This window comes from Coturnix japonica, chromosome 15, assembly GCF_054131305.1.
Source record: "Coturnix japonica strain WE chromosome 15, WE-NBRP24, whole genome shotgun sequence".
Classification (NCBI taxonomy): Eukaryota; Metazoa; Chordata; class Aves; order Galliformes; family Phasianidae; genus Coturnix; species Coturnix japonica.
In genome coordinates this window covers 12864049-12874180 of record NC_140677.1, presented here as the reverse complement: position 1 = coordinate 12874180, position 10132 = coordinate 12864049, and positions in this window count along the sequence as shown.

Here is a 10132-nt window from a genome sequence, read left to right as displayed (position 1 = left end):
GTGGAGCTGCACAGCCCCAGCCAGACGCTGCTGGTGTAGGGACTATTAGCTGCTGGATTTTACTAAGCTGCCCTAAGGCGCTGCTTTCCTTCTGATCCCAGTTATTAGGGCTGGCTCGAGGCCACTCCAAGGGCTGTGGCTGAAATGCAGGCCCTCCAGCAGCCTGGAGTTGACCCCCAGCTCTTTCCCCTGCTTCCAGCTCACCCACCTCCTCCTTCCTCCCTGCACCTCTCCTGACTCCAGCCCCTCATTGCAGAGCCAACAGAGCCCAGTTTATCCACCTCACTAGGAGCCCTGAGCTGTGGTGTGTGTTATGCGGTGACTCTGTAGAAGGACAGTAGCTCTCAGCAACAGGTTGCTAATCTAATCAGATAACACATGCACAGATGTTACTGCTGGAAGTCCTCCTTGGGCTCAGCAGTTAGATTCCTGAAAGAAAAACTTGACCCTTTGAAACGGCAATGAGATCATCCATTGGGTTATAGGAAGTGTCCCCATTTCCACAGTGCTTATGAATCAGCGCGTGCCCCTACTGAAAGGAGCTGCTTCCTCCTCCAGCAGCAGAGCAGCCCCAAGCACAGCACCTCCAACAGCTTCCTCCAGACCCCACATCTTTGCAGAATACATCAAAAATCCTCAGGAGATGGGTAAAGGAGCCAGCAGCCAGGATACATGGAAGAGCTGGTTGGTATTTTCAACCTGGATTTTCAGAGAAGGGTGGGATATTTAGGATGGGAAGAATACAGCGATATTGTTCAGCGCTAATCAGTTTAGGAGACACAGCCTCACAGATTCGTGTTTGGTTTGGGATTTGGGGCAGTGCTGTGGTAATCTGGCATATGTCACACTTTCTTTCCCAGCTCCGTTTCTTAACATTATAATAGAAAGCAAATAATGATAATTCCATTTCTCCATTCGCATTGTTTGTGCAGAGTCGAGGAACCAGAAAACAAAATAAATGGAAAAAACACACAAATCCCCATGTTATGAATATGCAGAGTGGGGTTCAGCAGCCCTGAGTCCTGCTGCCAATGTACACAAGTGCTGAGCCTCCACCTCCCCACTTCACTCCAATACCAGCATCTGAAGTGCTGCAGGTGGTTCTAGGAGGATCAGCACTGGAATAAAACACATATAGAATAATGGGAACCAAAGGATTCTTGGCGGAACTGGGGAAGAGAAGACAGAAAGCAAGTGGTTCATTCAGAAAAGAAAAGCATGTGTAAGAAGAAATAGGCAAACGTTGGGTTGTCCCATCCCAGCCTCTGGGAGATGGACACTTGTAAGGAGAACTGTTGGCATTCTCTCTGAATTTGGAAAGGAGCTGAATTCATAGTGGGAGCCGCTGGCTTCAAGAGTCCAAACTGCAGGGTGTTCAGAGGGGCACCTCTCGGGCTGACAGGGCTCCAACAGGATTTAAGGTCCAAATGTGAAAACAGTTCCAGAAACCAGAAGCTGCTGTAGAGGAGAAGATGTTGTGTAGCACTGAGGAGAGGGATTATATGGAGGAATAAAAGTGTGAGCAAAGAGTGAGATTTTCCCCTCTGCTTAAGACCTGGAGCTCTAGGAAAGTAGATCTGCTGTGAAAATCAGAGCTGCGGATTTCAAACAAAAGTGTCTTTCTGCAAAAACACATCTCTCAGCACTTGGCATCATCAGTGCATAGCAGAACTCTCTGTGTCAGGGGAAGAGGATTTGTTTCTTGGAGACGATGACCCCTTCCTTCCTCATGGACCACCAAAACCAGGCAGAAGCATCGGGGTGGCCTTGCTCAGTGACACCATGAGATAAACACTGAGAACAGAACTTGGGGTTCTGCCTCTCAGCCCCCCAGACTGGGCCTGCTCTGCTGTGTTGCCTTTGTGGGAGCTGGTGTGGAGAGTATCATAGAATGATTTGGGTTGGAAGGAACCCCAAGGATCATGAAGCTCCAACCCCACTGCCTCATGCAGGGCTACCAACCTCCATATCTAGTACTAGATCAGGCTGCCCAGGGGGCCTCATCCAACCTGGCCTTGAACACCTCCAGGGATGAGGCATCCTCAGCCTCTCTGGGCAGCTGTTCCAGCACCTCACCCCACTGTGGGACTACAGGATATTGATGCCCATGGCACATCCAGCTCTTACAGAGGGTCGTCACCTTCTCAGCACAGTGAGACAACCTCTCTCAAGCACACAAAGAAGAGAACGTGGGCAGCTTCACAACTGAACTCAAGGCTCAAGCAATAATTGTTAAACTATCCCTATGAAGATGGGCAAAGCTCACTCCTATTACGTATCAGCAAAAAAATGTTAAAGTCCGCAAGAGCTTGGCTTCAGTTTACCATTGAATTGGAGCCTGGGCGTCTTCCCCAAGCACAGTGTTTTTCACCACGGGGGGTTCTAAGCAAAGGTATGAAATGTATTCCTGAATGCACCTATTTTGCTAAAGCTGAAAATAAATGCACGTTTCTACATCCTGTTTTTTCCTCTCCAAACAAAAATAGCCAGGACAGACACAATGCGCCCAAAAGCTCACGTTTCTACCAGCGAGAACAAGCGCTGCACTCAGCACCTCTGCGAAGGCTCATTAAAGGAGTTATGTCTCCCCACAGGACTTGTCAATCTGATTCCACAGACAAGGCAAGTAATTATTAGGATATTTATGCTAATTTTATTTTCCGACCGCAAACTAAACCCCTGGAGTCACAGCCCTCCAAAACACCATCGTGTGATCTGGCTGCGCTTCAAGCCCTGCTGACTTACCTCCCGTAATTAGTGCCTTTACCTCAGTGGGTTCACTCAGCCCCCTGTACCCCGGCGCTCTGCGAAACCCCAGGTGCTTATTTTTAATGAGTACAGACATGAAGAAAACATATTCCTGACACAAGTTGTGAAGAGAAGCACGTGGAAGTGCAAGCTGTATGTATGCTGGTGGCTGGAGTGAGTCGAGAGGATCTACTCATCCCCTCACTCTCTGTTTATTACTCTGTGTACAAAGCAGTTTATGCAGGCAGCTCTCTGTAATAAGCATTTGTTAGAGCCTACCACAAAGCAGCATGAGCAGAAGAGATGTAGCTTAAATATTTTGCCTGAAGCAAAAGCCTCTTCTGTTACTGATGTGCTCTGTTTGTTATAACTACCTGTGGGTTAAGTTATATTCTTGAGGGCTATTAAATGAGATGGTCTCGAGTCAGCCTGATTCAACTGAGAAATACCTTCTTTCCAATGAGAAAAGCTGAGAAGAGCAACAAACTTTATGATAGAAGCCTGCCAGTAATATAACATCATCTGTAAGCCATAACACAGGCATGAATGAAATATTAAAATGTGAGTAAGGCAAAAAAATGCATTTTGAGAAGCTAGCCCATAGCCTCCAGGAAAACGTCCTTGAGTTTCAAACAGAGCATCTTCAGACTCACCTATTTCTAGTGTGGTGATCTTGACTGCAGTCACATTGGACACCCACAGGATCTTCAATACTACCAACCTGAACATCTGGGATGAAGTATATACAAACTTACATGTGTCTATACTTACATGTATATATAAAAGCAAACCAAATCAAATACTAAAATGAAAACCGTACTTGTCTGCATTTTCCCCCTGCAAATTCAGACAGGCCATCCTCGTAAACTGATGAGCCAGAAAGAATTGCTCGTCCACACTGAGTATTTCTCAAGGCTGTGAAATGGTTTATGCTGCTGTTGTCAAAAAGCCAGAATTGGTTTCAAAGACAGAGAAAAGGAGGAGTAAATATGTGAAACTGTGCGTGGTTTGCCCATTCGGTTTCTACACTGGGGTTCATGCCAAGCACGCTGCTATAGAGGTCAATGCCAGCTGGAGCTGGTTGAATAGCAAAGTACACAAACAGATACAAAAATATTCTCTTAAATTTGAATAGCACTGGTTCAGATGGTGCTGCTCCTGCTCATGGGGCTTCCCCAGACAGGTGAGCGCTGTGAAACTCTAAATACGTGCCGTGCTCTTGAGGTGGTACAAGAGCCTTTCTAGTGAAAACCATAATCCAGAATATGTCATTTGCTCTTTGTTAACTGTCTCTGTGGCTTAACTGACACAAAAGAAAGGACGCCTTGTTGGTAACTATTTAAGGGAGAGAGAGGAAGATGAGAAAATGAGAGAGAAGCATTCCCATACACGATTTTTCATCTTTAACACAAATGGTTTACATCATTTTAAATTAGATTGCAAATAGCTTTTACTCTGTTCCTCTATGATAATTGCAAGACTGTTTTCTCAGCACAGTCAGCTGTCTGATTACTGGAACACATCATTTTGGTTGTCTTCAATATCCAACCTTAAGTGAAAAAGCAGTAGAGTTGCGCCATACCTTTGGAGACTGCTCACAATTGAGCAGTAAGTGATCGTGTCCTGAAAGCACCAAGGCCTGGACACATTTCAGGCCATCCAGACAAAATGATGAACCTTGCATTTAAAGAGCATGTACAGCCCACGTAGCACGTTCATCTTTCTTTCCCCCTGTAAACACACATTGGAAGGGAGAATCATTGACTGGCACAGTGGCTTCATCGCAAGAATCACAGGCTGAAATCCTCAGCTCTGCTCTTCCCTATATTAGCTTATATTTAACCTGGCTGCTTGCAAGGGAGCAAACATTAATCTGAAGGAGCTGGGAGAAGTACTGAACGCGTTTCTGCCCTGAAGTTAGAACATTCAAGCAGGAAAAACAACTTGCTACAAACCTAAAGTTACTTCTAGACCCAGTGGAGTCTAGTGGTGTTTCATTCTTTTAAATTCACCTTTTTCTTTAGGAAAAGAAAAGCTGGGAAATGGAATGAAGAGCATAACCCAAAAATAAAGGGTGCATAGGATGAATTTTTTATAATTCAGGGAAGGCAATGTCTCACCAGATGAGAAAGCTGCAGAGTTGTTGCAGGGCATCTCTCCTCTTTGTATTGGAAAAGCGATCGAAGAAAGCGCCATGCACGCATCCCCTGAGGAAATATTTGTGTGCTGTTGGTTTTGCTTTCCTGCAGAAAAACGACTGTGAGCTGACTCTGTCAGCTGTAGCAGCAGCAAACTTCAGCCACCTCTGTGTGCTCAGCCCAACCAGCAGGGCCTGTGCAGGGCCAGCCATGGGAACAACAACACAAAGAGCTCGATGATGCTGTTTGATAGAGCAAATTCCCAGCTACAAAATGCTATTTTTTCAGCACAGTCACCACCATTAGCTGTGCCTTTTCACCAGCACCTGAGCTGGGAACTGTGCCTCTTCCATAGCAGCCAACCAAAGCCTTTAGAGCAAGGCCTGTCCAGTCCAACCTCCATCCCACCTGTAAGCAGGCAGATTCTTGTAATTTTAGCTTCTGTACGAGTAACAGTTTTACTCCTATGTGCTCAAAATACAATTCAAAACAGAAAAAAATAGTTTTCTGTAGAGATAGATGCACACACATCCATACCAATACAAATTCACATTGCAACATCAAATAGGATCGTGGCATCTAGATTAAGTGCATAAATATGGTGGTAGTTTGTGCTTGCTTAGTTTTTAACTGCATAAGAGCAAATTCCCTCCAGCTCCAGCATAGATATTCTGTAAGAAGCTGTTCTACATCTGCAAGAAGCAATAAACTGAAGAGAACAAGATGATTTCGTATTGTACTTTAAAGCCAAGTAGAACATAAAGCTGGTATTTCTCCCAGCAGAGCTTTCTTGGTTTTAACTAATTTGCTACAGTAAAACAAAGGAGAAATAGATAAAGTTCTGTGTTCTGTGGGATCTTGTGTACTCAGGCCAGCTCCCCCAGAGCCCTGGGCTGGCAGAGAGCAAAACAGGAGCTTTGCAAGGCTTTCACCAGAGGAAAGACCACTGCAGGCATTCTGCACACTGATGCAGCCCCACAGCACTTGTTTTGCTGTACTTACTTGAAGAACTAAAAAAGAATGGGTCTTAAAGGAAACTCCATGCAATAACTTTGCTTGTGTGTCAGTAATGCCGTTTCCATCCTGCCATTTCAGTCTCCCATATACAAAAGTAAGACAGTTCTGACATGAGAACCTCAGCAAGGTACAAATAAGGTTTTTAAAGCAAAATGACCATGGTTGTCTTATTTTGGCATACACTTAACACCAGCAACAGAACCTAACACCCTCAGGAGATCAGTGAAGTGGCTGTACTTATCCTTCTCCTCCTTCTGCTCTTAACTCTGACCCCAGTGTCACCAAACAAAGCTGTGGTTGAGCGGAAGCCATTGCTGAGCTGAAGACCCTTTGAGGTTGCAGGAGAGAGCTCTCCAGTCCTCCAGCTTTCAGACAGGCAAACACTGCATTCAGAATGCAAAAGTGCAGCCAACCCAAACCATAGATACACCATCCAGTGATGAATGCTGGAACAAACAACAAACCAGGTCCTGTGCCTGCATCTCATTCCCCCACTGCTTGCAGCCTGCCTGCTCAGCACCCCCAGGTGCTTTCACTCACCCAGGGCTGCCCTCCAAGGATCCCTCCCCTCCCACCCATTTCCTTTCTGGCTCATGCTGCTGCACACACCTTCCCACCCAGAGCTGCACATACTTATGTTGGCTCCTACGCCTGTTCTGAGCACTGCTTTGTCCAGAGCCCCACTGGGGGAAATCAGTACCATGATCACACACGAAGCTGCTAGAAACAGAGCCATTAACTAGATCATTCCATGGCCAGAGTGCCAACAACAGACACACATTTCACCTCCGGTTCAAAGGGCCACCCTGGAACTTCATTCTGTCCACGAGGCTGGAGACACTCCACAGAGCTGCTGAGCTCCAGCAGTGAGCAGGGAACGAAGGGAAGGAATCAGTGAAGACAGAAGCTGGCATTGTGCTGCCTCCCAAAGGGGCAGCATCCCCAGGGGCACAGTCATGCACACCGCCACCACCAGCTGCATGGGATGAAGGCACTAATGACAAAGTTATTTCCTAAACATTCTATTTGCTGCTATTAGGTACATAGCTCCAGGTCAGGAATTTCAATTGCCAGTAGATTGAATTGGAGGTGAAAAGAACGAGTAAACTGGGACTTTTTTCCATCTCTTACAAAACCCTGCCTTCCTTACAACAGGATGAGCTATTGCTCCAGCAGCTGGCACACCTGCAGCACAACAGCTCCAGTCACCTACATTTCCCAGTGGTTTCATTAGGTTCACAGGGGGGACAGGTTTCCCCTGTACAAAGCCCTGCTTGCTCTGCACAGTGCCTCACCTAGAGCAGCCATCATCCATAGCTTTTCCTGTGAGCACTTTATCAGTTTTAGATATCAGCAACCTTACCAGAAAGCAACAAAACAGCTAAGAAAGCCTCTGTCTCCCCATCTGACACAGATCTAGAAATGCTAAGCTGACAGGCGTTGGCTCTGGCCTCTATTTAGTGAGCATCACATTATAGCACAGCAATCATTTTTCTCCTGCTCTCTGTAAAGTGGGAAGTGAAGTCACCATCATTCTCTCAACAATGTGAGGGATTAAGGAGCTCATTTCCAAATCGCTGCAATAAAACACAACTGGCAGGCAGGAGGAAAATGAGAATTAAAAAAAAAAAAAAAAAAGAAAGAAAGAGAATACAAGGAGCAGGAAGAAGGAGCAAATGACACTTAGAAGCAAGGAATGGCACTTGGCTACCTGAGCTGCATAGAGGGCTGGCGAGGGGGAGTGCAACGTCCCTCCCCTTTCACATCCCTACAGCTCCCTCTCACTGCCTCAGTCGGTCTATAAATAAAAGTGTCCTGTCATCATCTTCTCTGATCCACCCCCTCTGTTCTCCTTCAGGCTGGCTCTGCCTTCCCTGTGCTCCCCGCGCTCAGTCAGCCCGAGGGGATGCTCAGTCTTTCAGGATCACCCCCATCGAGTCAGAAATGTTTCCAAGCCCTGGGAGGCCAGGAAACCACTGGCTGGATGTGCAGTATTGGAGCTGTGCTCAGGTGAGGCTTAGCACACCATCAGAACAGAGCGTGGCTGTGCCCTGCTTTCAGATGAGGGTGCAGCCTGCCCCAAGCACTCAGCTAAGCACCAGCATCTCCAGCCAGATTCATCTTCCCCTTTTTCCTTCCTTCTTAGAAAACAAAGCAAAACAAATCCCAGTGCTTATGTAGGCACAGTGTGAATGAATGTACACTTGATCTACATTCCCCCTTGCCTCAACCTCAATCTCTGGACTTTTACTGGGGACAAAAGGAAGATGTTCTTCCTGAGGCACGTATGACTCAGCTCCATGCTCTTGCCTAAGCCTAGAAGGGAGCTTCCCTCATTGCTGCAAGAAGCAGGGTCACTTGGTACCACTTGGATGCAGCTCTAGCTGTCAAGCTTGTAGTCCTTAAATAACATGACACTATTGGGGAAATGGCAAGAGACAAAGACTAATGTGCCTCCCTTTGTCCCCATTTGCCTTCTAATTTGCTATCTTGTCCATGCAGAATACAAACCCTTCTGGGCAAAGGCTCTTTGTTCCCACACAGTGCAGTAACACAATGGGACCAGACCATGCCTACAGAAGTTGCCCTGATATATTTGTATAACCCAGTATGTCATCCTGAGGGTTGTTGACTTTTATATTTCTGTTTTTAACATGAGAATTCAGAAAAGGGCCCATAAAAGTGTAGAACCACCTCAGAATGCATTTTAAATCCATTTTTCATTTCACACATCCCCATTTTCCTTGCACACAGAGAGCTTAAGGGAGCTGAGATAAGAAGTAGAGCCTTTCAGGTTCCCTTCCCTACCAACAGACACCAAACAATTTAACTCCCTCCTTTTCTAGATGGCTGCATCTGCTTGGCATGGGCTTGATTTATATCAGGCATTACAGCACTGTGCTCAGGATCTTGCTAACCTTCCAAAAACCCTCTAGTGCATCAGCTCTGTCCATACACGTATCTGTGTTTCTTTCTTTAGACCTTTCTTTTTCTCCCTTGTGACAATGCAGTACTTTTGGCACAGACTGAAACTATTATTCCAGTTACTGTGGGCAAACGAGTGCAATGGACAACATGAATAACACATACCAAATATGTCACCGAGTCAGAGGGCTCTGAGGACACACTGGAGATGCCTCTGCTGGCTCCCACAGAAGCACTCAGCAGTTGGTACAGGGTCTAAAATTTCACTTTTCATCACTTAGAGCTCTGGGATACTGAAGAAGTTGGAAACCACGCGTTGTGCCATGGTTTGTATAGCAGGGCAAAGAACGGAGGAGCTCCTGAACTCCACAGAAGTCCACGCTGGTGCACACAGATTCCTGGAGCTGCAGGTTACATAAAAAACAAGTGACAAAAAAAAAAATGAGTCATCTCTTCTTTTGCAATTTGCTACAGGATGCAGCTCTGGGGTTTATTTTTAAAGAGGTAGGAATGCGGTTTAGTTGGAAGCACTTTGTTTTAAGTCCTCGTGCCCATGTCTCACACTTGTAATCATTTGCCCCTGACATGCCCATAGCTGAGCTGAAATGGTCAGGATTGTAGCTTGAGGTCTGGGAAAAGTCATGTTTGACTTTTGTAGTTCCAAAGTCTTCCCTCTGCATACAAGAATTTTGGCTTAGACACATAAAGATGTTTGGACCCTTGTTCTATTGAAGTGCCTAATTCTTATTACATAGGAGCTATGAATGTAAACACCTCTTCCAATATGGAATCAACTATTTGAGCTTTACACAAAGAATTAAAGGCATGAGGACAGTGTGTGTAAGTTAAAACACGCGGGGTTCCCCCGTGACCCGTCTCCTACAGTGAGCCACGCTCCTGGATCCCAATCCTCCTTCCAGAGGGATTAGCAGAGATTGACCTCAGGCAGGGTGGCAGCCTCTGAGCGGGGATCGTCGCCTGCCTGTGCCCATACATTCCTGTAGTGACCACAGCTGGGCAATGAACTCTTCAGTATTGACCCTGATGACCCGGAATGGAGTATGAACTCACCGAAGGCAAAGTTCAAGGGTTTGGGGTAAAAAATGGTAAATTCAGGTTAGATCTAAGGAAGAAATTCCTTACTCAGGGATGGGTGAGTCCCTGGCATTGCTGCCACTTTAAATGCATTAATGCCCATTTTCATATATTTGCCACTGAAACTGAAAGTAGTTTCTGTGTTGCCTTGAATTAGAAACGAGGACACTGCGAATCCTAAATAGTGTCAGGGCGATATTCTCCTCTAC